The sequence below is a fragment of the Aulostomus chinensis genome, chromosome 4, assembly GCF_037954235.1.
Source record: "Aulostomus chinensis isolate RoL2024-O1b breed Wild chromosome 4, RoL_Achi_v1.0, whole genome shotgun sequence".
In the NCBI taxonomy this organism is placed as follows: domain Eukaryota; kingdom Metazoa; phylum Chordata; class Actinopteri; order Syngnathiformes; family Aulostomidae; genus Aulostomus; species Aulostomus chinensis.
Window position 1 is genome coordinate 26,542,720 of NC_141323.1, and position 24,180 is coordinate 26,566,899.

The 24,180-nt window shown below is 41.8% G+C and overlaps 1 protein-coding gene and 2 non-coding genes across 3 annotated transcripts in view; all 3 read right to left on the reverse strand.

Moving 5' to 3' along the window:
* LOC147264631 (uncharacterized) overlaps window positions 1-24,180 on the reverse strand; it is a 163,678-nt gene that overhangs the window by 40,084 nt on the left and 99,414 nt on the right. The window lies entirely within an intron of this gene.
* trnak-uuu (transfer RNA lysine (anticodon UUU)) lies at window positions 285-357 on the reverse strand. Its single transcript has one exon. It is a non-coding gene; the product is annotated as a tRNA-Lys (tRNA).
* On the reverse strand, window positions 3,105-3,186 carry trnas-aga (transfer RNA serine (anticodon AGA)). The gene has a single exon. It is a non-coding gene; the product is annotated as a tRNA-Ser (tRNA).

Genomic DNA, 24,180 nt, shown 5'->3' on the forward strand with positions numbered 1-24,180 from the left:
TGGGTGTAGATTCACTGAAGGAGTTTGGTACTGGACCTGCTCTACCTGTAAAGTGTCATGAGATAACTTTTGTTGTGATTTGGTGCAAAATAAATAAAATTAACTTGACCAGTGTTATTTGTGGTCTTTTGTTAATTGCATGCCACATGAAATTATTATTGGTCAGTTTTCTAGTGACAGTCTCACAGTGGCAAGACAAGAACACTTCTACTTTTAATGATGACAGTTTGTTCAACACTGAACTTCATCCAGTACCATGTTGTCAAACACTGGAACATCCACAGCACCTGAACAGGGACTTGAACCCTGGACCCTCAGATTAAAAGTCTGATGCTCTACCGTCTGAGCTACTCAGGCTCTTCCTACAGCATTTAGACAGGAAAAGAAACACCTGTGAAGGTCAAACTGATGCTTTCTTGACTTGTTCAATCCTCCATGTTCAAGTCCACCATGCTTTTGATTGGCTCTGATTCTCTGTGGCAAAATCCAACAAGAGGCTCCAAAAATGTCTTGAATGTCATAAGAATGCACAGGACAAGATGTTCGTTTCCTTCATGTCTGCAGTTCCTCCACTGGAAAGTAAAGTCAATGCTGTTCCTCTGCTGAAACCTGGGATCGGCCCAGGGACCTTTAGATCTTCAGTCTAACGCTCTCCTAACTGAGCTGTTTCAGCTCTGAGTGAGGGCCCTGCCTCTCTCATTTTATAATCTCTTCCACTCTCACTAGAACTTAGAGAGGATTTGAGCTTCTGAAGTCATGACACATTGAACAGTTCGACAGGACCATTTTTGATGAATGTCTGAATCAAACAAGCCTTTTTTGTTTGTCTTCTTCCCAGTTGCCTCAACATTGTGTTAGCCAATAATTCCACATCTGTACCAGACACACCTCTTGTTGGTGGGTTTTCTGGATCTTTCTGTTCTAACAGTGTCTTTTGTCTTAATTATGCCACTTTCACATGAAAGAAACACAAAATGAAAAGCAGAACAAGCCAGAACCCAAAATATGGATTTGCAAGGTCAAACAAACAACAACCAGTCAAGCAAATCAAACCAACAGAAACCAACTACTGGTTCCAAAACCAGAAAAAACAAAAACAGAGGAAAAGTCTTTGTGTGCAAGAACATGCATGTGTATGTGTGTGTGTTTAGATGCGTGTGTGTCAAAAACTGACAACATGAGCCAACAGTGGTGGTGTCTGTCAAAGAGGTGGAGCTCTGTCCTTCACCTGCAAGATTTCAGCAGGCAGCTCAGGTCCAGTTTTCTTCACTGTGCCACCATGATAAGTTTCCTCCTGAGAAGTTCTTGTCCAAGTTCATAGCTGGTAAAAGAATTGTCACAGTGATACTGGGACCCTGCAGTCCAGTCGTCATATCCAGGACCACACTGGACATGGCCGTCTTTGTTTGTTTTGTTGTTGTGCAATGTGAGAGAATGTGACAGACCATTTTATACCAAAGACAGGCTGTGTGTGTGTGTGTGTGTGTGTGTGTGTGTGTGTGTGTGTGTAACCATGTTAAATTCTTTTAAATAAATATGTTTCAACCTGCTATTATTTGTATGCTGTATGATTTCTGCAACCCAAGACTAACTAAGGTGGACATACTGCAACCTAAAGTATGGTAATGAAGAGAATGATGAAAAATCCACAAGGTGATCAGAAAATAACAAATGTATTCAGGAAAAAAAATCATCTCTGAACATGTGTGACTGAAATATGTCAGTGGGACTGGCAGAATCTGGCTTTACCACAAAGTGTCTCATCAAGAGGTCTGTCACATGCATCTGCTGGGGAGGGTCAATCTGTCCACATTCAGATCAATGATACAACATCTCTGCTATGATCAAACTACTCAGGATGAAACAGACCAATGTTGACATCAAGTAGCAACTCAGCAGCTGATCAACAGAGTCCTAAGAACCCGTAGAGCCTGTTCATCGTCCCCGGGTGGGCTCGAACCACCAGCCTCTCTGTTAACAGCCGAGCGCGCTGACCGATTGAGCCACAGAGACTCTGAGTCTCCTGCTTTTCATGAAGAGTTTTCAGGCTAAATTTCAGTGTGTGAGGTCCACACTGCACATTTGAGGGAACATGAAGGACAGATGAGAGTCTGACTGTCATGGTGAAAGCCTTCAGCACTAGAACTGAAACAGCCCCCACCATCTTAACCCCCCCAGACCAAACATCATCGTCCAGCCTCCAACCAGAGGTCCATCAGTTATCATGGGAGCCACGTGTGGAGTCTGGATTCTTTTCTAGAATGTGACGGCAATGACAGTCCTGCCAAGTGACATCACTGACATGAATGGATGACTTCAGTGCATCCAATTACCAAGTGCACTGCAGCAGTCCTTGTTGCTGTCTGCTGTTGTGTCACAGCAAAGTAAGGAAACAGCCTGACGGTCCTCAAGAGGAAATTCAACAACCTCCAAAGATGGAGGTGAACCTAGACCTGCTCATGTTTACTGTCCTTGATGAACTTGGGCGGTACTCTGGTGCTGGGATGAGGTCATGGAGACGATCCAGGAGCAGTCCTGATGTTAAATGGACAAAATGTGTCAACATGAAATAAAATTGAAAACCTATTTGAAGCCTTATTTTGTGTTTGATGGACATTTTTTAAATCTCTAATGACTTGTTTTAACTGAACCTACTGGATCCTGTGGTGCCTGATGAGGAGACAACTTGGGTACAAAGTTGAAGAGGAGGGTTTTTGGAAGGGAGGTGATTTTTTTTTCCAGTGTTGTAAATCAAAATAACTACAACGACATGATATAATTTTCTCAAAATGTCCTGACTAAGATGGATTCCAAACCAAGGGACTAAACCAAACCAATTCCTACTTAACCCTAAGCTCCACCTCAGTTCCAGATGAAACTGGTTGAACATGGAACCGTCCCACTTGGAACATTTCCATCACCTTCACCACCACTGGAGTATCAACAAAGATTTTGGTCAACACCAGAATGGTTGAGACAAGACAACATGCTACCAATCCTCTCTCTCTCCCTCATCATCAGCTGCTCCAGCCCTTGAAAGAAAACCTTTGACACATGGACCTACAGGAGGAGCAGATGTTGTCTCCTCTGGAACAGCAGTTTAACGTTGTTGGCAGGACTCGAACCTGCGCGGGGAGACCCCAATGGATTTCTAGTCCATCGCCTTAACCACTCGGCCACAACAACTACACTCCCATGAGCATGAGTAGAGGATTGATATTCAACAATTTATCTTCATCGAAGCACAGTCGATTTTTTTAATCTTCTCACAAACACAAACTATTTGTGTGTGTGTGTGTGTGTGTTGTTTACCAGCAAGATGAAAACTGTTGTGGTATTTGACAATTCTATTGTTTCTGAATGAAAATCATGTGAAGGAGAATCATTGAGACATCCTAAAAATGGCTGAGGTCTGCTGAGCTGCAGCAGGTCTGAGCTGCTTTTGATGCCCAGATGATGAGGAGGCAGTGAATGTTGGGTTTGGTGGAGCTGAAAAAATGCTGCAGGTGTTGAGAGGTCTGCTGGTGTCCAGGACTTCCTCTCCAGGTCTGAGGGCTTCTCCCTGCAGTTCCCACAAACACCACAACAGTCCTGGAACCCCTGCAGATGGTGGAGGACCATGATGACCCCGCTGCACCATCAGGCCATCAAAAACCAGTCCTGATGATCAAAAAGGTCCCTCCACTCATTCAGGGTCAACTCTAGAAGAAGCTTCTGGAACAGATGAGCAAACACACTCAACTAGAAATCATGATTTAAACGCAATGTTGATTTTTACATTTTCCTTCAATGTTTTAAAAACCATCAAAGTGGACAGAAGCCCAGATGGTCCAAACCTGTTTCCTGTCTCCTGCCATTGTGCAGAGCCTCTGTTCTGTCCTGCTTCTGTCCAGTTGTCTCTACTGAGCTCCTCTGCTGGTTCCACCTTGAAGAGTGTCTGAGCTAAAATTGAATCTTGGGGAACTTCAACCTTTGATCTAAGAGTTTTGTGTTTGATTTTAGAATTCTTTCTTTGATCTCAAAGACATGGAAGCTCAATCTGGTGTTGAGGAGGCCGTGATCGTATAGTGGTTAGTATTCTGTGTTGTGGCTGCAGCAACCCCGGTTCGACTCCAGGTCATGGCAGCATGAGACAAATTTCTTGCGTGTACTGATGGACACAATCCAAGCTGAAATTTCCCACAATGCAATAAGGCGGTGTTTGGTCAGTGTTGAGCAGGCGTCAGTCTGACAATGATGTCATATTATTTTGTTATCACTTGACCAGACCCAAAAGTAGGCTCCAGGTATCAGTTTCTTCTCAATGCTAATGTCTGCTAGCTTAGTCTGCTACTTTGATGGCTCTGACAACAAAAAGGTCCAGACCCCTGGATATGGTGGTTCCTCCCTAAACGTAGATTCTGTCAGCTCATGTTTTGAAATCAACTCACAGTGCTAACCACTGCACCACCGTGCAGCCCCATTTGGAAACCATCTTGAGGATATTTGGAGAAAGTTCAATCATTCAGCTGCAGTTACAGTGACTTACAACACTGCAAAAAAAAAAAAATCACCCCTCCACAAACACTCTTGTCCAACTTTTGTGCCCAAATTTTCTCCTCATGAGGCACCAAATCAAGTCAAGTCATTTTTATTTGTATGGAACCAAATCACAACAAAAGTTCTCTCATAACTCTTCACTAGTAGAGCAGGTCCAGCGCCAAACTCCTTCAATGAATCTACACCCAACAATTCTCCATCAGCAGCACATCCTGCAACAGCGGTGATGAAAACCTTCCTTTTAACAGACAGGAATGTCGAGCAGATCCAGGATCAGTGGGGACGGCCTTCTGCTTTGTCCGGTTGTATTTAAAGCTCCATCAGATTGGAACAACCTTTCCTCCTCACTTCGGTCTCTCACTTCCTTTCTCATCTTCAAATCATCAAGCATTTTCAAACATCTGCTCTGGTTTCTGATGCACCTCACCTTTTCTCTCCAGGATTCACTCTGTACTTGTTCTTGTTTGTTCTCTGTACTGTACATATGTGGATATTTGTGTATGAATATGCATTGTGTACTTTAATGGTGCATAGAAGCAGAATTTATTGAGATGGGTTTTTAAATGTATGAGCATGTGAAGACAGGCCCACTCTTACTTTGCAATGGGATCTCTGATGATACTTTGTATAATGCTGAATGGTGGCTTTGGGGAACATTGTTGACAGCATTCACCACTGGAGCCTTCTTTGATTGCCAGTCAGGACAGGTGTTATTCAGGATGGAATATTGGCAGGAGAAGTTGCTCCACATTCACTTTCAGCCGAGTCAGGAGTTGAACCTGGAATCTTCTGAGCTGAAGTCAGACGCGTTGTCCATTGCACCACCAGCCCTACAGAGTGGAGGGGTTTTATAAAAAAAGAGTCTACACATTCAGATGTATGACAGAAAATGTAAATGATATGGCGCCATTTTCTGTTTTTGTGCTGTCTGATTTTCTAAATATAACATTTATTATTTATTTATTTATTTATAAATAATTGTAAGACGAAAATAAGAAAGACAACCTGCATCATCACAGTCATGAAGACCTCAACACGGTTGAAGAGAAAGTCTCAGGGTGGATTCTTGTGTTTTGCAGCATCCTTGATGTGTCTGCATAGAATGCATTGGTGTTGTGGACCCACATCCACCAAGAGTGGAACCAAGAAAAGCAAGTGGAGAATGTTTCTGGAGGAGCTGGGAAATTCCCTGGTCAAGCCACACATCGAGGGAAGGGAACGGATGCCCCGAGACCCAGACGCTGCAGCCTTGCTCAGACAGCTGCAGAGCTCACCCAGCACTCCATCCATGCCATCAGCAACACAGAGAGCAACCACGCCAGCATCCTCCTCAGCAGCCCTGCCTCAACACCAACCAGAACAGCCACAGCCACAACCCACTCAGGCCACCGGATTCCAGAAGAAAGAGGAGTCAGGTCTGCCCAAGCAGTCAGGACAGCAGGACAAACGGATTGTGGTTCAACTGCAAACACACACACACACACACACACACACACACACACACACACACACACACACACACACACACACACACACACACACCAGCTCCATTCACCCTTTATTCTTTTTAAAATGCCTTTATTTGTTCATACATTTATTGTTTTCATTACAATATCATAATCATATTATATTTGATATTATTGTTGCTGTATTAGAAACATTTCTACTGATCGTGGTGATAACAACAAAAGCATTGAAAAGGATACCATTGATTCTGAATAATACAGAATTACTGCATGATGAAATTATTATTATTGTTATTATTATTAATACTCTCACTCAATCAATATTTTGTTCTATTCTATTATTAATAATGTATCATTTCAGACATTATAACTATGTTCTGGTCTCTTTCTCCTCGTCCACTTGCTTGTTTATATATTTTTTGACAGTAGAAATGCTACAAATCCTGTATGAGGAATCACTGCAAGTGGAGGAGGAAAAAATAGGAACAGCAAACCAGAGATGAACAATTTATCCTCATTCACCATTATTATTACCAAACACAAGTTATTAATGAAATGTGACACTTCTCTCTCATTATTATTATTATTATTATTATTATCACTGTTTTTGCGGCATCACTGTTTTCTGGTTCTCATCACTACTCTTGCTATTATTGTTCTGGCATTAACAATGTTGTTAATGATGACATCACCTTTATATTAATATCACAACTATGGTTATTGTTTTTCTTATTATGGTGATAGTCATTAATTACATATTTTTACTCTTTGTCTCCTTTGTGTTTGTTTATTCTTTGCTGAACAAAATTATTGTGGAATTATATTTTATTGATATTTCTGTATGATAGAAACCAGAGGTTCTCAATTACAAATGTTAAAAGGCCTTAAAGTAGGATTTATTTCTCTACCCATTCATTTATTCTATTTCTTTTTACAATGATCTTCTTCAGATGTCATTCATCAGCCTACCATGATAGATATTCATCATTCATTATTAATATGATTGAGATACAAAGATAACGAACACAACACACACACCATCAATTTACACACAACACTGACACAATATTAGTCTCTCATTATTAATGAATCATTGATTTGTTGAAATTATTTTTAGTTTATTTCTTTTTTATTCATTTTATTTTATTTAATATTCAATATTAATTTGTATTTCATTCAATAATCAAAAATTATATTCATAATTATTGACAATTATAATTTTGACCAAATCGCTCCTCAATGCACAACATTGGCAAAAAAGTCTTTTCTGGTTCTGACCCCCCCTCCCCACACACACACACACACACACACACACACACACACACACACACACACACACACACACACACACACACACACAATTTCTGCAAATGTGGCTTCAGTGTCTTTGATTCTTGTCTCTTATTTCATGGTTCAGTTGTTGACACTCAGTCTTTTCTCAGCGTTCCTGTTATCTTGTCTCTCCTGCTTCATGTAAATTAAAAGAATATTTTTCAAGTTGATCTGAAACTAAGCTGAGACTAGTTAGACTGTGGAGGACCGACACTCTCTGGGTTTAGCAGCAGCTCAGCCACCTCATGTGATTGAACTACTGTGTTTGTACCAGCACACTACAACTGGAGAACAGTCCATTTATTTGACTTCTTGACATACGGAACACAGAACATCAGAGCAGTTGAGGGCCGACTGGAGCAAACAGTGAGGGAGTCAATCCAGAAATGCAGCTGCTGCCTCCAGGACATGAGCCAGTTGATTTGAGCCGTTTCAAACACACGTCTATCTGAACCATGCAGATCAACAACACCTCCAACAGGAAGCCTACCTGAGCTCCACAGCACCAGCAGCACCAGCAGCACCAGCAGCACCCTGCCATCCATGTCCAGTGTCAAGCTCCTCCGATCGTCTGCTACTAGTTTCTTCACTCTTATTTCCTCATCAGGACTCTTAAGTGCAGCTTTTCACGTCCGTGTCAACAGCTCCTGATGTGCTGAAGTGATACAAAGATAAAGCTGAGGGTCGGACACGTCATCCACATCAGAGTTGCGACACTCATGATCTTCTGATCAGATGAGCAGTTTCCTCTCCTTCACTGCTGCAGACGCATCAGATTGTCAGCACCACATCTCCTGTTTCCTGATGTAAAACGACACCTACTTCATAAAACAAGCCTGACCAACTTAACACATTTCATGTCAACTGCATTTAACAACACAGAGATGTTTTGTTAAATCCTACTAGAGGTGAATCTCATCCATGATTCTCCAGACATTTTTTAGGACCTCTGACAGTTTCAGCATCTGAGGAGGCAGACGACAGCGTGTCTGAAACAGAGGGTTTCAAAGTGAAGTCCTCAGATAAATTAGCTGAGTTTCACTGGACTGCTAACGAAGGTCAGAGGAGAGAGAGAGAGAGAGAGAGAGAGAGAGAGAGAGAGAGAGAGAGAGAGAACAAGCAGTGTACATAAGAATGAAATTTCATTCCAGAGGCAAAAACTCAACACTGCACAACAAAACAGTGAACCCTCCTGAGCTCAGGATGAAAGCAAGCTTTTCCCAGGCATTTCATAAAAGTAAAATCTGACAAAATCTCTGATCTGACTTTTAAATCCATTTATTAAAATGACACTTTTACTGACTTCAGGTGATTTCCTTGCTGTCGTTACTTCTCATTTTTAGGGAGTTTCTTGATCGTCACTCAGGACTTCATCCCCCATCTTTGTGAAGGAAACAGGAAAAAAAGACTGAAAACTGACACACATTCCTGGAATATTAATCACAAACCTGCCAGAGGAATCATGAATAGAACAGACAGGAAAAAAGTTAATTCACTTTAATGATAGTTCTGAGTGTCAACTCACTGATCCTGGATCAGATTTGAGTTTAAAGGATAAAAGCAACTGGACTTGCTTGAATGTCTTGAAGAGGCTTCATCATCCAGGTACTTCTTATCTTGTAGTAACTGCAGTACTTCAACCTTTAACTTGGTCATGTTCACACATTGTCACCACATATTTCAAAGCAGGGAAACTGAACTGGTGATTCAGGCCTGTTAAAAGAACCCTGCAAGTGAATGTGTTGGTCAGACCAGCAGATTGAGGGCCAAGTGTTTCCATGTATTTCTGTGTGAGAAGCAGCGTTGCACCACAGGCTTGTATTTTTGTGTCAAATCTACAAATCTTTGTTCAGCCGTAGAAGCAGGAGGAAGGGGAGGACAGTTGGTGAAAGTCAGAGTCAGAGGCTGATAGAGAGCAGGGGGGAGTCCGGTGGAGACAAACCACTATCATGAGACGTTTATCAGCACAGACGTGCAGCATTTAGAGAGACGACCAGATAGAAACCTGTTTTTGCTCTTAACTTGCTTTTGCTGGTCTACAATGTTAGAGAGAAGAGAGAGAAATCCACAACACTGGACCGGGCTGATACCAGCGGAACCAGAGCTCCGCTCCTCCAGCCTAAAATTAACTTGAGGTCACTCGGTGCATTTTGCTGCTTCCTAACTTGATCTTTTGAAACACATCAGCTTCATCAGGAGAGTGAACAAGAAATGAAATGGTCTCCCTACAAGAGTCACCTTCAAGCTGCTGAGGCAACATGGCTGCTGATCTCTGGTCCTTTTGCTTGAAGCACCGTTGCTTCCTTGACCGGCTGTTTTACTGCACTCCTGGACTTTGTCTGATAGAACAGAAATATTCAGCCCCCTTTTCCATCATAGAAGCGCTCCTGTTAAAGTTCAACAAAACTACAAAGGACAACAGTGAAACAAAAACACTGATAAAGAAGAAGGTTTACTATTTTTGAATTTGTGTCCCATCCTATGAATCCAACTCATTGTCAAACTGGCATTTTCATTGACTGATGGTTTTAATGACTGTTATTTTGTATTTTCATATCTGCTTTGATGACCGAGTTGAACATTGTAGCAGACTTAAAAATATGAATCAAGGTACTACAGCATTACATCACATTACATTGGACAGTAACAAACTTATCAAACCAAATATTACAATATTGACAACTCCAGTTTTTCAGGGGAAACTCTTAAGTATTCAGTCTTGTAAAGTAAAACCCCAAAGTTCTAGAAATTAAAACTATTGACATCATCATCTCCAGGTTTTTCAATCTACTTTTAAGACAAAGTGATGAGGTTTGTGTGAGTGGAGATGGTGTTGAATGATCTAAAGGAGACAAATCTAGAAACAGACATGTTTGTGAAACTCCATTTTTATGGCTGCGTCCATTTTGTTATTTTTCCACAAAGTAGTTCAAATCATTGAGAGTTCATTTTCAGTCTTTCAAGTAACCTGTATTTAATAACTGAACATGTTACAGAAATGTGACCCAACTCTGTCACTGCAGTCCAGATTTCATTAACATGTCAAGTTAAGCTGCATCAGAGAAAATGTGTTTCTGACTGTTTGTTAACAGCAAAGCTTCATAATGACTCCTGCCTTCATCACCTACGTCTGGATTGGCCTCCAGGAGTTCAAGGAGGACGTCTTCCTCCACTGCTGCCTCAGTCTCATCAAAAATGTCAAGTTCAGCTGCGCTGGGAATCCACAACTGTTTTTTTTAACTACAGGAAGAAAGCATTTAACAAGATAAAGCTGGATTAAGTTTCAAAATGTTTCAAATGAAGAACTGCTTCAAGCAGCCTTCAATATGCTAGATAAACTAATATCTAAATTTATATGGCAGAATAAGAGACCAAGGGTGAGACTTAAAATGCTCACTCTTGGGAAAAATAGGGGTGGACTCAGCCTCCCCAATATAAAATACTATTTTTGGGCAGCGCAACTAACAGCAGTGGTGGCTTGGATTAATAATGACATGGAGACAGGATGGGTAAACATAGAGCAGAATTCACTGCCAACTATACCTCTATCCACTTTAGTGTTCCTGAGCAAGCAATTTCAGAACAGGTTGGAAATCAAAAATATGTGGGTGAAACACACTTTAAAAGTATGGTCGACAGTCCAAAAGAGAATTAGAGGGAAAGCCGTCCTTTCACGGGCTATGCAGATTGCTGGAAATCCGGATTTCCCCCCCTCAACAACGGATATCACTTTTAAGAGATGGGCAGACAGAGATTTAAGGGTCATTGATCAGTTGTTTTGTGACAATGTTCTACAGCCATTCTCATATCTCCAAGACAAATTCTTTTTATCCCAAAGTGATATGTTCCGTTATTTCCAGACTAGGCATTATATCACAAGTCATAAAGATTGGAATACAATTAAGATAGCTCCATCAAACATAGAAACTTACTTCATTAATATAACTAAACATAAACTACCCAATAAGAAGCATGTGTCCCATCTATATAGAAAGCTGTTATTGGATACACCAGATAATACTTTTCATATCAGGGCTAAGTGGGAACTGGAGTTGAATATTATAATTGAGGATGGAGAGTGGGAAACAATATGCAACGGTTGTCATAGGGGTATAAATAGTAATATACGGAAGGAATTTGATTGGAAGATGAAGATAAGGTTCTTTAAGACGCCTCTAGTGGTCTCCAGATTTGTAGACAACCCAGCAGCAATGTACTGCTGGAGAGAATGTGGAACTATTGGGGACCACTCACATATATTTTGGGACTGTCCAATCTTGTTTCCATTTTGGAAAGGGATAAAAGGAGAGATAGACAAAATTTGGGGAATTGATCTACTATTCACCCCAAGTCAGTTTCTTTTTGACTTAACTCCGGAAAGTGTGTATACCAGAGATCAAAAGTATCTTTTACATATACTCTTGATGATTGCTCGGAAAATTGTGACCATAAACTGGATGAACATACAACCACCCTCAGTTACACAATGGAAACAGAGGCTAAGGGAGGTTCATGAGATGGAGGCTTTAACTGCTCAGCTACAATTAAGGTCTGATGTTTTTGTGAGGAGATGGCTACCTGTAGCAAGATATCTCTCCAACTGAGAGGAACCCCATATCACGTAGTACTGCCTCAGCTATCCATGTATGTACTTATTTTATCTATGTATTTTTTTCTCACTTGCATTTTTTTATTTCCAGAGCCCCAGTATGGTGTTGATTTGTTTTTGTCTTTTTTTTCTCTTTTCTTGTACTACCATGTCCTACATATATTGTGAAACTGTCAAGGATTGTTCTGTATTGTGTCTTTTTCATGTTTAACAAAAATAAAGTTAAAAAAAAAGAAAAAAAAAGAACTGCTTCAGCAGCTTTTAATCCCCACAATAAATGCAAAATGTACCATTGCAGTAACTTGTTCACAGTTACATCATGAATTTGCATCTTGTCCATTACCAATATTAGTGGATAATAAAAAACTTTCTCATTCAAGTTGAAACCTGCAAGAGGCAGCAGACAAGGTCAAATTATTTTGACACATCAAACTAAACAACAATAAGGTGCATACTGCCCTCTACTGACTAAAGCTGATAATGCTACTATGAACTCTCAGGAAAAGAGAAGCACAAATTAAACAAAATAATACAGGACATTCACCCCCACCCCCACCCCCTCCAAAAAAAAGAAATTCAACAAAAAATGTCCTTAAATAGTGAAGTTTCATCAAACCTTGTGTCTGTATGTTGTGATAGTATTTTATACACAAAATGAGAGTAAACTCACCTCCATGTTTGATGCAGTACAGAAAAAGAACATAGTTCCCTTTATTCTCCTGCCATTAAAGTTAATAAACTAGCAAGAATGTCAGGTAGCATTAGCATTAACTTCAGCTAAAGTCTACCAGCTTCAGGTGCCTTTAACAATCGCCTTCCTCGCTACTTAAGGCTTTATACGCGGCGTATATAAAGTTTTAGAACCTGTAGAAGTTCATATACTTCGTTTTTTTCTTTTTAAACCGAATATTCCAGGCACTGCGTTTTCCTCTGGACACCGCGAATCTTAAAAAACAGCGCGTGAAGATGGAGAGTGAAACTCAGCCCAGAGTTCCTGCGCGTGACTGCTGAAATAGCCCCGCCCCCTGAGCTGCACTGAGGCGGTAGAACAACACCCGAATTAACACCATGGAACTACAAACCATTTAAACCTGCTTTGAAGTCATTCAAAAAGACATTTCTGACCCTTGACGTCACGCAGCCCCCCCTCCACGTCCAAATCTCATCAAACTAGTCTCAGTCGTTTGGGCTGTCAAAAGAAACGTTGGGGCGACTTTGTTTTTAAAGTTATTCTACATTTTTAAAGATGTTTATATTTTTACAAAAGACAGTACTGAAACTTGAACTTACCTTGTTTCATGATATGAACTTCATTGTAAACAGCTCAGTGATGGCTTCATATTTAATAGAAGTAACCAATGTTTAATATCATTTATTGTGAAGCCATGAGTGAAAGTGGAGTGTTGACATTGTCTGACAGGAATCTTTATGAGATCCTTGTTTCTGTGGGGAACATATAGTAGGAGGTACGTAAACAGTCTGCACTGTCTGTCAACTGTTGAGAAAGTAGTGCTTTATTACTCCTGGTGCTCTGCAACAAACCTCATCTGTCAGAGGTGAGACACCAGCACCCAATATTACACATTTCTTTGGTAAAGCACAAGATTGAACGTTAAATGCTTAAAATAGAACAATGTCTGAAACTGTCATTCACCTTAAATGTGTGCATCATTATAACCATGTACAGGACACAGAGCATGGAAGAAAAGATGAGGACAAGTCTCTGCTACAGTCAGTGGGAATTCATCAGGAATAAATTTGTTTTCAGATAAAACAAGGACAACAGCTGTTATAATGATGGTCACATGATTTAAAAGATTAAAAACAACTCTCTGTATCAATGTGAGATAGAGTTACAGAAATGAAAAGAACATTACTCACTGACTGAAAATTGAAAAAGCACCAGACTTTGGTCCAGAGCTTGGTTCTAACGTAACTTGACAGCACTTTTTTGTCCGCTTTTCTTTCTTCTTCTTGCAATCAACACTGCCCAGAGTTGATTTGAGGAAATAACACTCACACATTCGACTGTCAGGGAGGGAGCGCCACTGATGAAGTTTGGTCAGACGGTGCAGACACACTTGACACCCAGAGAGGTGAGCAGGTTTTGGACCAAGTTGAAACTTGTCAAGTATTTGAGACAGAAAATGAAAGAAAGCTGTGGCTGTGTTCTGGTTCTGCATGTGAACACTTCGGCCCCGAAAAGGTATAAGATCATATCATCAGACAAGCTGATGGTATCTGGTGGTATCTGATGGTATCTGATGGTATCTGATGGTATCTGATGGTATCTGGTGGTACCTGATGGTATCTGATGGTATCTGATGGTATCTGGTGGTATCTGGTGGTATCTGATGGTATCTGATGGTATCTGATGGTATCTGGTGGTATCTGATGGTATCTGATGGTATCTGATGGTATCTGGTGGTATCTGGTGGTATCTGATGGTATCTGATGGTATCTGATGGTATCTGGTGGTATCTGATGGTATCTGGTGGAATCTGGTGGTATCTGATGGTATCTGGTGGTATCTGGTGGTATCTGATGGTATCTGGTGGTATCTGGTGGTATCTGGTGGTATCTGATGGTATCTGATGGTATCTGATGGTATCTGGTGATATCTGATGCTGACTACTTCATTGACATGTGGTCAAAATGTCTTGTGTTTCCTGAAATTAACTGAGTGCTGCTCAGTAAAGTTGACATGACTTGAGATTCTATTCCTGCTTGGTCCATTTCAACATTCTTATCCTTCCTAGCATTGGAGATAAAGTATCAGTCAGGGCTGTACTTGATTAGTACTGCATATAGTACACATCAGTCACTGCCATTACACAGTGGAATAGAAGTTGAAATACTGTTTACCAGCAAGCTGAAAACTGTTGTGGTATTTGACAATTCTATTGTTTCTGAATGAAAATCATGTGAAGGAGAATCATGGAGACATCCTAAAAATGGCTGAGGTCTGCTGAGCTGCAGCAGGTCTGAGTTTCTTTTGATGCCCAGATGATGAGGAGGCAGTGAATGTTGGGTTTGGTGGAGCTGAAAAAATGCTGCAGGTGTTGAGAGGTCTGCTGGAGTCCAGGACCTGAGTCGTTGGGTCACAATCCAAATCCATCTTTGTCATCATGACAGCTGGACTCCCACAACATTCTTAGGATGATAAAATGCTGGTTTGGTTCTGTTTCTGATGAGTGGTTCTGAACTAAGATCTGAATCAAAGATGAGACCAAGGTTTTTCACTTGTTGAGAGGCCTCAAGTGCTCGTGTTTGTAGTTTTGCATTCAGTTTCTCTCTGAGCTTCAGGACCAATAATGAAGACCTCAGTTTTGTCCTGGTTGATCTGGAGAAAGTTCTCTGCATCCATGACTGGATCTCTAAATGCAGGTAAGAGGACATCAACTGGTCCTGAGTCATCAGGAGACACGGCAATGTACAGCTGTGTGACATCAGCAGAACTGTGGAAGTTTATACTGAGTCTCCTGATGACAAGTGGCAGTATACAGATATTAAAGAGGGTCTGAGCTAAAACTGAACCTTGGGGAACTTCGGCATTTGATCTCAGAGTTTTGTGTTTCATCTTAGAATTCTTTCTTTGATCTCACCTTGATTTCTCAATGATTTCTTTGTGAAAACAAATTGTCTTTGATCTCTCAATGAGACAAAGACATAGAAGCTCAAACCTCAGCCTCCAGGAGGCCGTGATCCTATAGTGGGCAGTACTCTGTGTTGTGGCTGCAGCAACCCTGGTTTGAATCCGGGTCACGGCAGCAACATGAATACTGACTAGTATTTGTTGTTAAACTGGACAGTTTGTCTGTTGAAGCTCTCTCAGACACTCCTTTATTCATCCTACCTTCAGGCTCAGCAGCATCATAGTGAATGTGTCTGACTAGAATGATCACTTGTTTTTAAGATGGCGCTGTTCTTTTCTTTCTCAGTCTGATGAAGAGCTTGTGTGCAGCAAACGTCTCTCACTCTGATCACTTCATGCTGTAGAACATGGAAGCCCTGGCCTGACGACCTCAGTCAGTAGAGCATGAGACTCTTAATCTCAGGGTGGTGGCTTCAAGCCCCATGTTTACATTCATCTTCAAATCTCTTAGCGTGTTCTCTCTCTTAAACCAGCTGTGGCAGCTTTCATCATGTGATTTATTTTAAGATATAAATATGGAACAGAACCATTGGAATAAGATGTCAGGACACTTGAAGGAATGTAAATCTCCTGTTGAAATGTTGCAGTGTGCAGCTGAGGCTCTCTGGCAGTGGCACAAGGAGCCACAATGACAGAACCTGGACCCTCCTGGAGGAGAACCACAGGTGAGGGCCTTCTTGGCTCCAGCTTGATGGAAATCAAGTGTCTGAGGCTGTTAGCAGCCATTAAGTTGATCTGGTTGGGCACTGGTATTTTTTCTTGCTGCAGCTCAGGAGTGATTCAGGAGAAGAGTTTCAGAACAGCCAAGGTTGGGACTGGAATTTTCAAATTTCCCCTGGAACCAGACAACCTTGGGAGGTAAAACCTCCAATCATAGCCACTCAGATGCAGCAGCAGAAAGAAGCTGTCATCTACCCTGATAGTCAGAGCATCAAGTCAAGAAAACATCAACCATCTTGTAGTTCCAAACCTTCACCTGTCAGATTCAGCTACTTCTTATTGTGGGACTTGAAATTTGAACACAATGGAATTTGGACAAGGAGTTTTCCTTCAAGTCCAAACATCATCGTCCAGCCTCCAACCAGAGGTCCATCAGTTATCATGGGAGCCACATGTGGAGTCTGGATTCTTTTCTAGAATGTGACGGCAATGACAGTCCTGCCAAGTGAAATCACTGACATGGATGGATGACTTCAGTCACATGACTGGATGACTTCAGTCACATGACTGGATGACTTCAGTCATGTGACTGGATGACAGCGTAGATGCCAATGTAGAGGTTGGGGAAATAGTCTCTGAGAATCCAGCTTGAACCAACGCCCTCCTTGTTTTTCAAAAACCCAAACAGCGACCATCAGTCTCCCTCCAAACCTGCACTTGGGTTCAATGTTGCTGTTCCATTTTGCAGCAGTAGGTGTCGCTGTGATACCAGGTTCAGTTCAAGATTCCCAACTCCAGCTCATGTTAGTGTCCTCAGTGGCAGGGTAAAATGGTGCTTCAGTGGATCATGTGGATCAACTCATGTCTGTCCTCACTGCTCCACAGGTCTGTCAAATGTTCTGTAAAATAGTTTGAGCCACAGCAGAGATGCTAGATTAGGAGTTGATGGGAGTTGTTGCAGATACCAGTGTCCAAAGTCCAGCTTGAACCCAGTTTGTGCACTTATTTGTCAAGCTAGCAGAGATTCTTTTCACTGCCAAGCTAAAGTGACTTCTGTCAACAAAGGTAAACACACAAAAGGATATTTCTACTGTCAGTTCAAGATTTTTTATCAAACTCCTTTTTCATAGCTTCAACCTTCCTCTTGTGTTAGCTTTCTGTTCCCATCTCTGATGTTAACAGGTCAGTTTTGACCCACATCTTCAATCAGCTGTCAAATAAACTAAAAACAATTTTCTATCATCCAAGTTGTTTCCCATCTCTTGGTTTCCTTTTTAGGCTTCCTTATCATGGAAATATTGATTTGAATATTTTGTTGTGGGCCTCTGGACCTTTTTTTAGTCAGTAAACCCTCGATTTCAATTAAAAAATGATAAAATGAACCTCAATAAAACTTATGAATAAACAAAAGGTTGTTGTGTTTCCTCACCATTACTGAGGGGTGTTAGAACAGTCTTTTAGTTCTTCATTTTAATATTATTAACTATTGTAACATCCATGGTGTTATGGGTCAGTTTCGACCCTCATATATTTACTTCAAGAAAAAGGAAAAAAAGTGTCTTTTTCAGCAACAGAACTTTAATACAAACACAAAATGAAAAGCAGAACAGGCCAGAACCCAAAATATGGATTTTCAAGGTCAACAAACAACAACCAGTCAAGAAAATCAAACCAACAGAAACCAACTACTGGTTCAAAACCAGTAAAAAACAAAAACAGAGGAAAAGTCTCTGTGTGCAAGAACATGCATGCGTGTATGTGTGTGTGTGTTTAGATGCGTGTGTGTCAAAAACTGACACACTTTTTTTGACAACATGAGCCAACAGTGGTGGTGTCTGTCAAAGAGGTGGAGCTCTGTCCTTCACCTGCAAGATTTCAGCAGGCAGCTCAGGTCCAGTTTTCTTCACTGTGCCACCATGACAAGTTTCCTCCTGAGAAGTTCTTGTCCAAGGTCATAGCTGGTAAAAGAATTGTCACAGTGATACTGGGACCCTGCAGTCCAGTCGTCATATCCAGGACCACACTGGACATGGCCGTCTTTGTTTGTTTTGTTGTTGTGCAATGTGAGAGAACGTGACAGACCATTTTATACCAAAGACAGGCTGTGTGTGTGTGTGTGTGTGTGTGTGTGTGTGTGTGTGCGCGTGTGTGTGTGCGCGTGTGTGTGTGTGTGTGTGTGTGTAACCATGTTAAATTCTTTCAAATAAATGCATCTGTATGCATCCGGAGATATTTGTTTCCTGTAGGGTTTCTTCGTGTATGTGTGGTGTACTTGCTTTCCCAGATGACTGCCGTCTTTGTCATGTGGGCTGACATGTTGAAGTGTCAGCACAGGTCATAGTGATGAGACTTAACTCTCATTCTCCTTCAAGTATTCTTTCCACCTCATACTCCTGCATATATTCAAATGAACAGGGAACACAAATTCATGCACAACTTCTCCTGTGTATTCATCCACAGTCACTAAACAACAACCAAACCAAACAAAAGAGGGTTTGCTAGCGTGGCGATCAGCTGTAGTTCACCATCTTATCTAGATCACATGACTCAGGAGTAGCATGGCCGTCTGGCAACCAAAGGGTGGCTGGTTTGATCCTCATTTCCCCCCGGTGACCATGTCAAAGTGTCCTTGAGTAATAGACTGAACCCCTAATACTTCTGATGTGTAGGTTGGCTCCTTACATGGCAGCCTTCACCATCAGTGTGTGAGTGTGTGTGAATGAGAGGACATTGTTCAGCTCCTTGAGTGCTGCTGAGGTAGAAAGGAGCTGTACAAATTGAGTCCTTTTACCATTTCTTTTCCAGCTGCTTCTGGCGGCGCTGTCGTCACTTCCTGTGACCGTGGGGGGAAAGGGGTCCCCCTTCAGAATAAGTTTCATATCATTATGTTACTGCCTCTTCAACATGCCTTTGGAAGACCACTTCACTGAATAGCTCAGTGAGGTAGTGTGGCTGAGCGGTCTAAGGTGCTGGATTAAGGCTCCAGTCTGTGAGGAGGCGTGGGTTCAAATCCCACCACTGCCATCATATCCCAGTTCACTGGAGAGGTGTGGCAGGTCTCTCACAGTCTCTCCTCTCTCTTCCACTGATGTCTTCAAAGACCAAAGTCTTTTTGACAAAATAGGCCATGTTTAACTTATTGACCTATTAAAAATTACAAACATTCCTTTAGTTTTTCAGAACTAGAAAAAATGAAATAAAATGTGTTTCATCCCTGTCAAATATCTCCATTTTAAAAACAGACCTGACAACAGTTGCTGTGAAAGAGGTTTAAAGGGCACTTCCGACGTCCAAACATGAGTTCCCCTCACCGAGGGGAACTCATGTTTGGACGTTGGAATTTTTTCGCGGTGGAACCATAAACAAAGCGAAAGGTGAGGGGGAAAATAATGTTTGGACATCGGGTGACCCCCTGGGGGCGGGGGGGGGGGGGCGCGAGGATTAAAACGCTGGATTAAAGCAAGAGTCTCCAGATCAAAGTCAGAATTCCTGATGATGTCATCAGGGCTTTGACAGTAACTAGAATTCTGTCTTTGATCTCAGGAGGACATGAAAGAAACACAATTGAGGAAAGTAGAAGAGAGCACATTCAGCTTCATTAGAAACACTTGAACTGTTTAACAGTAGAATTTGTTTGAAACAGTTTCCAACACTTAGTGACAGGATTGAAGAGGGAAGATTGTTCTACTTTAAATTTAATTCTAACTTCAAAGTCAAGTCAAGTCAATTTTATTTATAAGTGCCAAATCACAACAGAAGTTATCTCATGACACTTTACAAGTTTATCTACTGAGATCGGTACCCTGGAAGGTATCACCTTGGCCCCCAGCACGACCCGAAGGAACCTAGGAGTTCTCTTTGATCAGGATCTGTCCTTTAATGCCCACATTAAGCAAATTTCTAGGACTGCTTTCTTTCATTTGTGAAACATTGCTGAGATCAGACACATCCTGTCTCAAAAAGATGCAGGAAAACTAGTCCGTGCCTTTGTCACTTCCAGGCTGGATTACTGCAATTCCCTCCTATCAGGCTGCACCAGTAGGTCCCTAAAGACTCTCCAGCTGGTCCAAAATGCTGCTGCCCGCGTGTTGACGAGAACTAGTAGAAGAGACCATGTCTCTCCTGTTCTGGCTTCTCTGCATTGGCTTTCAGTCAAATTTAGAAGAGAATTCAACATTCTCCTTCTAACATACAACGTCCTCAACAGTCAGGCTCCTTCATACCTGACAGAGCTCCTAATCTCCTATTATCCAGCTAGAACCCTTCGCTCCCAGGATGCAGGGTTACTGGTGGTTCCTAGAGTTCTAAAAGTAGACTGGGAGCCAGAGCCTTCAGCTATCAGGCTCCCCTCCTGTGGAACCGTCTCCCAGTTTCGGTCCAGGATGCAGTCACCCTCTCGACCTATAAGAGCAGACTTAAGACCTTCCTTTTTGATCAGGCTTATAGTTGTGCTGCTTAGGCTGGCCCTTAGATATGCTGCTATAGGCTTAGGCTACTGGGGGATCTCCCATGGTGCACTGGGCTTCTCTCTACTCCTCTCTGTCCTCCTATATGTGTCATACATAAATCATACTCATACATATTAATAACTTGTCTCCTTCTCCGGAGCCTTCAGGCTCCTCTCATCCCAGATGTGGGTGCTGCTGGAGGAGGCTGCAGACCTGAAGAGGCTCAAGCTGCCACCCGTAGCTCCACCTTGCTCCCTTAAGCCATTGTCCCTATCAGCTAACATCTGGATATGGACCTGCACCGGTGCTGACTTGTGTCTTGAGTCCCCAGAGTTTGTTGAACCAGAGAAGATTCAACTGGTGACGGTCGTACAACCAAACGTGAAGGTGAGCCTGCATTGTCTGATCTGGAGCTAACAGGGGAATTAGCAAGTGCTCTGACTGTTCTAGAGTTGCTGCTGAGTTGAATTTGAATTTATTTGTTGAAATGTTCCAGTTTCTATGAGGTCAGGGAAGATTGGTGTGCATCTAAAAGTCCCTGGTTGGATCCCAGGACATTGTTTTGGCTCATTTGAACATTTTCAAACCCTCGTTGCTCAGATTTTACATTAATTTGATCATGACTTTTGGACAAATGTTTTATTTATGAATTAAATAATCACTTCAATTATGAATTTAGTGAGTCAACCAGACTTGGTCAGTAACAAAAATTAGTCTGGTTATTATTCAGTTTCCAGTCAGTAGGGACACACACACACACACACGCACACGCACACACACACACACACACACACACACACAGCCTGTCTTTGGTATAAAATGGTCTGTCACGTTCACGTTGGAAGATTTCTCTGACTCCATTGTGAATAAAGAGATTCTTCATCTGACACCTGAGTCTTGATCCACTGATTCCTCTGATCCACCTCTTTCTGCTCCAACAAGGCTGACATGGATCAGGTGGGTCCATGTCATCCAATCAGTAGGTTTCTCTTCTCAATTAATTTTCTTCATCCCAGTTTAGATTGATTCTTCTCAGCCTCATGAAGGAGCATCTGATCAGGTGTTTGACTGCTTGTTAGTTGTAATTCCATAGATTTAATCTCAGATGTTATAGAATTAATAAGAACATCTTAAAGACCTTTGTCCAACACTTGAAACTCACCTGTCTGTCGAGGCCCAACTGGCCTTTGGTAGTGAGGTGGTGGATGCATGTGTATGAAATGAGGCTCGTGTTGCTGTGAGGAGCCACTAGAGGGAGACACCTGTCGTTCCTCCCAGCTGACAATGAGGCTTCACAGCTGCATTTGAAGCTGTCCTTTATGAGTCACAACTGTCTTGAGCTCAGGAGCCAAACTCACCAACAACACTTCATCCTGGTCATGTGGTCTGTTTGTCAGGAGATTCCAAATCCAAAGTTGTTGATACACAAGAGAAGAAAACACGTCAACGTTTGTTCATTTTTATGAGTCACACTGAAAATGAACAGAAGAGTGACAGTGAAAATGGATTCAAAAATAATAAATTATCATAAATAATGAATAAATACTCAGAATTTACTGGCATTTGACTGCATTTTGTGGTTAATCAGTAGATAAAAGAGTAACATATATATTCTATACATGTGATGTACGTACATGGCTTTGGACAAAAGCGTCTGCTCAATGAAATTGTAGGATTGTAGAATTCTATAAATGTAGAATATAATTGTACAAATGCTCTCTATCACCACCCCCAACGTCTGTGCCAGGGTCTCTGGCCAGTGGTCAATGGCTCATATCACCTGCCCAGGATGGATCAAGCTTGCTTGTCTTTGTAATTCTGCACTTATTAGAGACCTGGAAACAAAGGAATGCTGAAAAAGAGAAAATAGGACCTCACACAAATGGGCTTGTGACAGAAATTAAGATCATTTTGTGAATATCCATCCTCTACAAATGTGTGTCAATGTGGTTGTTGTGGCCGAGTGGTGAAGGCGATGGACTAGAAATCCATTGGGGTCTCCCTGCTCAGGTTGGAGTCCTGCCAGCAACGTTAAACTGTTGATGTTCTATGTCAGGGTGAACGTCATACCTGTGCCTGATTTAGTGTGGTGGCTCATACCTGAATTTATCCAAACAAGCTAACTTCGTAACACCAATCTACACAGTTTAAATTATCAAAACCTCAAACTGCAGTCAGAAATTTTCAATTCTCTCATCCACCAACAATCCTCATCAATAAAATCTGGAAGAAGGAACCGCAGAAAGTCTGCAGGAGAACGTAGACGAGTGCTGCCACTGACCCATCATGAGGAAGACCGGTAACGTGGCGACCCCACTTCCCAAAAGAAGCCGACCGTCCAGCGCACCCTCATCACCCAATAAGGACCTCGGGGACATCCTGGACTCAATTGACAGGAAACTAACAAGTTTCCATGCTGGACTCTCTCGTGGAAATCCTCCACAAAGAGCCTCCATGAGTCTCTGGGACTCAGCCAGCAAAAGGTGGCTTCACTGGCCGCTAAAAATCAAGCCCTTTAAGCCTCCAGCCTCCCATCACTGTTTCCTCCCTCTCAAATATGTATCCTTAAATATAGATTTGAGTCTTTAGATGCTGTAACGTCCAAAGATCATATTCTTATTGACCCTCCCCCTTCTTTGTTCCACCATGGAAAGAGGAGAACTTTATTCCAGTTTAGTGGATGAACATAGAGGGACTACACCTGGATCTCTGTGTTTAACAAACAATTGTGTTAGACATCAGGAGTCATGAGTTTGCTCAAAACTAATGATTTGGAGTGAGTTCAATGAGTTTATAGCCAACAATTCTCCATCAGCAAGCACACCCTGCAAAAGCAATGATGACAATTTTCCTTTTAAAATGCAGGAACGTTGTGCAGATCCAGGATCAGTGGGAACAGCTGTTTGCTTTAAACGGTTGGGGGGAAAGGGTCGATTTATTGTCGAGTCAATGTTATTTATATTGTGCCAAATCACAAAAAAAGTTATCTCAAGACACTTGACAGGTAAAGCAGGTCTAGAACCACACTCCTTCAATGAATTCACGTATGTGAAGATATTCAACTTATGTGACAAATTCTCATGACTATGAGTCCAGAGAACCTGTCAGCGTTGACATTCCCCTGGTGTCAGTGAAGTCATGTCAACGGACCTGGGGCCTGTAGTTGGTGTCCATCCTTGATATCCTCCAAACAGGTCATCAAACTTGGCCCTCGTCAGCTTGAAGGACAGCTGGAAACGGCCTTCGTCCAGGCACAGTTTTTGGAGAAAGCGAGTTAAGAAGTTTAGAGTTCCAAGAAGCTTCTTCAGTTCATTCAGTTTGGTCCTGTAGAACTGTTCAATGTGTCATGACTTCAGAGGCTCAAATCCTCTCTAAGTTCTAGTGAGAGTGGAAGAGATTATAAAATGAGAGAGGCAGGGCCTTCACTCAGAGCTGAAATAGCTCAGTTGGGAGAGCGTTAGACTGAAGATC